Here is a 4,153-nt window from a genome sequence, read left to right on the forward strand (position 1 = left end):
CAAGGAACCACCAGAGGCCAGGAGAGAAGCCTGGAACAGATCGTTCCCTTGTGCCTTCAGAAGAAACACAGCCCCCCTATGCCTTGATCTTGGATTTCCAGCCTCCAGAGCCTGTCCCCCTTCCCCTCCTGCTGCCCTGTGGCTGCCAAGCTTCGGATAGGGCTCCCCGGGAATCCACGGTGGCTCCTCTCAAGACTCACCCAGACCTCGCCCTCACTCTCTATCAACATGACATTTGACATTGAAGTGAAGGGTACGAAACGGCCAAAGCCTCGCCCCTCTCAGGAGTGTGCGCTTCTCAGAAAGAGATCAGCAGCCAAGAACTGGTCCTTTTGTGGCAGGAACTGTAGCCCAGTGTCCTCCGAGGACTCACCACTCCCGCCGCAGAGTGCCACATATCCCTCAGGCTCCACGGTCTCAGCACCGACCTCACCTGCCGGCGTCCCTGGCCTGCCCATCGCAGGGTCCTCGTGGGCTGGGCTATCCTGTTTGCCCCTCCAGACCCACCCTTTGGGCTTCTCCACCCTGCTCTGAGTCCTGACAGGCTGGACCCTGGGGAATGCTTCCCTGGGGAAGCCCTGCCATCCAGCTTCTGGTTGGATTTAACCAGTGGGCCTCACCGGCAGGAGAGAAAGGAGTGGGCAGGCCGAGAGGTGGGAGAATTTGTCCCCTGGGCTTCCTCACCCTTCCTGCCAGGGTGAGCCTGGCCCTGGCTGCTTCCCTCTATCAAAGCCCCCAGCTCCTGTCCAGCACCTCCTCACCATGATCCTTGGGCTCCAATGTCACCTGTCACCATCCAACCCATCCTCCAAGCTTCCCTCGGAGTGAGCTTTCTAAAACTCTGAACCTCTCACTACGCAAACACTGATGGCCGCCCCCCCTCCCCCGCCGCCTCCTGGGGCCTGCAGTGCAAATGCCCCCCTGGTACAGTCAAGGTCCACTCTGGCCAGATCTACCGCTCCCCGTAAAGCGGCCAACTCTTGGGGCGCCCCGCGCAACCTGTGCTACACGCCACGTGCCCTGCACGCTTGGGGCTTGCTGTCCGTGCTCCCTGAAGGGCATCGCTCCTCTTTCTGTATCTGGGCAACACGCATCCTTCGAGTCTCGACCCACATAACCACGTGCTCCTGGAAGATGTCACCCAGCTTCCACGTCTCCCAGCCCGGGGCGGTGTGTATAGATCTCCGAGCCACGGCTAGTCTGGGCGGCTGGTGGGCAGATTGTTGGCCTGTCTTTCCCACAGGGTGGTGGGTTGTTTAAGGGCAGAGGTACCATGTGTAATTCATGCCTCCATCGGTAGCGGACCCTGGTGATGCCCTATCCTGCATCGCCTTGACCCCCCTGAGTTACCTGCAGCGTGGCCGGGCAGCTTCAAAGGACGCTGACTACTTGCTATCTGAAGAGCCTGCTTCTCCGGGCTTCTGGGCCTCCAGGATCCCTGTGCCCCTGAGGAGCCGGCTCGGCTGCAACTAGGCACAAGCCTGGAGTGTGGAAGAACCGATGCCCCTGGGGGCCAAAGGAGCTAACGGCCCTAGGGATGAGTGTTGGTGGATTGATGCCCCAGGCTTCCTGGCCTCTGGAGAAAGGATTCCCAGCAGGTTCCACACGATGCCTCAGAAAGTCCCCAGGGAGACTGCGCCCCATTGCCCACAGCAGTAACGTGCTTGTTAAAGCACCCGTCGTGGGCCGTTCTTCCCCTCCTGTCTCCCTTTCCTCACTCCCTCACTGCTGCCTCCCAGGTGTTCTCTTGAATAAACCATCTGCGTCTCTTAGACCTTGCTTCAGGGTCGGCTTTTGCGGGAACCCAAGCTGAGACAGGGGCCTCAACAGCCACACCGGGCTCTGCACAGAGTAGGCACCCCATAAGTGCCCCAGGAATGAGCGATCTAGGGGTCGGGAGCCGCCGGCCCACTCCGGCCGCACGGGGACCCCCACGGTATTCAGGAACTGTGCGTGTGTTTTGAGCAGTCGGGTGCCCTCCTGGCTGGGAAGATGCCACCCACATGTACGTGGGCAGCCCGAGCTTTCTCCCAAGCCAGCTGCCTGCCGGGGAGACCAGGGCAGACAGGCAGTTCTGATTATGTATGCAAATGCAGGTCCGGCCCCGCAGCTTCTGCGAGAGCCACACAGCTCAGCTAAGCCACCCCGGGAGAAAGAATCTTACAAAGAATACTAAAGAGCATCCAAGTGTGAAGAATGGAACACACGTGAGTTTTCTTTTTCAAAAAATGGAAATCAAATGTACTTTCATCTTGGCTTTCTCACAAATAGGCGACCCCCAAATAAGCCCTAAAAAGCAAAGGAGGCCTTTATGCCCACTTCTGACCTCGACTGAGACCGCCGGTCACGTTCATTAGAGGGAGCCTCACGGCGCGTCATGGGGCTCTTCCCAAAGGTGAGCTCCAAGGGGCTGAGGCAGTGGCAGGCCGTGGCGTCTGCGTCTCATCTCTACCTTAGCAGTACGCACGCGACCACCGGGCGCGGGCTCGCCATGGAGGCCAGACCACAACCAAAGGCTTGGGAATGAGGGCCACAGGGGTAAGGGATGGCACCGCAGGCCGTAAGAACAGCCTGTGCGAAACGGTGGTGCAGCTGAAGGAATCCCAGTCACCTGGCTACCGTGTGGGGTGTAAGTGAGAGAGGGAAAGGAAGGAAGAAGACAGGGGCCCGATCACAAAAGGCCCGGAGTGTCTGGCAGGGCAAGTCCCTGAGGCATCCCTGAAGGTGGGAAGAGGGGGCCAGCCTGAAGACGACTGCGCTGGTCCACGTGAGTGCCGAGACCAAGGAGGCGGCATGTGCATGAGCCAGGCAGAGGGGCATTTCAGAGGTTTGGAGGGGTGTGCTTGAAAGTGTGGGAAAGTCAGGAGTGTCTGACTCCCAGGTTTTGACTTTCCAGATGGAAAAGGAGGCCCTTTGCTGAGCCAATGTGTCCAAGAGACAGAAGGACATGAAAAAGGATATTTGGGGGGTGGTGATAGGGCAGGAAGATGAGCTCTCATTTGGGGGTCCGAGGGATCTGAAGCACAGGTGGGGACCTCCAGATGGAGCTGTCCTATGGGCAGTTGGATGGATGGCTTCAGAGGAGATGTGGATTTTGCCATCATTAGCATGTAGATGGTAACCAAAGCCATGTGAGCAGATGGATTCATCCAAGGCAAGTGGATGGAGAGAGAGACAAAGAAGGTTGAAGACACATTCCAGGAAAAAGAACCATTAAAGGAGCCGACCATGAAAGGGGAGCCCCCAGAGGAGGGGGCAGAATGGTCAGAGAGTTCGGGAAATAGGAGATGCTGTAAGGGAGGTCCAAGGAGGATCTGTAAAGTGGCCAACGGTAGCAAACTGTGCAGAGAAACCAGGAATGTGCAGACTAAAAACTCGTCTCTGCCCCCTCCTGCCCCTTCCGTGCGTTCCTGACTTGGTGCTCAGAGCTCCGTCTGCACCTGTCAATCGTTGGGGAGAGGAGGGTTTATTGACCGGTTTATGGGCTACCTAGACCCTTGGTCTGCTCTCCTTTGAGTCATTTCACAGTTTATCAGCCCTTCAACCAGAGGCTGGACAAGGGAAATAAACTTTCCCCAGTCAATTTTATGACATAATCTATCAGTTCTTTGGAAAGATTTAGCAGAGGAATAATTTGAAGATTAAGGTTGGTTGTTTGGTGGTGGTGGTGGAGGATTATCTATGAATTTCCTTGTTCAAACTAGGGCTGGTGGTCTTCCTTAGAGTTGGCCATCATCCCCTTTCACTATGTACACAAAAGAATATCACGTGGATAAAAGAGAGACCTATGTTTGTTTTTTTTTTAAGCTAATAGAAAAGCAGAAGGAAATAGAAGTATATATTTAGCAAGCCTCTGGGGGAAGGAGAACTTTCTCTGTGTTAAAATGATAGAATAGACCAGAAAGGAAAAAGACCCACCAGCCTAACTTCACAGTTAAAAGTAATTATTTATATAGAAGTCATATATAGATATGCACAAAATATTAATAAAACACTTGCAGGAAAGTTCTTTCTTATGTAGAGATCAGAAAATGGGGAGAAAAGAAAAACTCTCAGGGGCGCCTGGGTGGCTTAGTCAGTTAAGTGTCTGCCTTTGGCTCAAGTCAAGATCTCTGGGTCCTGGGATAGAGCCCCGCATCGGGCTCTGCACTCA

This window comes from Halichoerus grypus, chromosome X, assembly GCF_964656455.1.
Source record: "Halichoerus grypus chromosome X, mHalGry1.hap1.1, whole genome shotgun sequence".
Lineage (NCBI taxonomy): Eukaryota > Metazoa > Chordata > Mammalia > Carnivora > Phocidae > Halichoerus > Halichoerus grypus.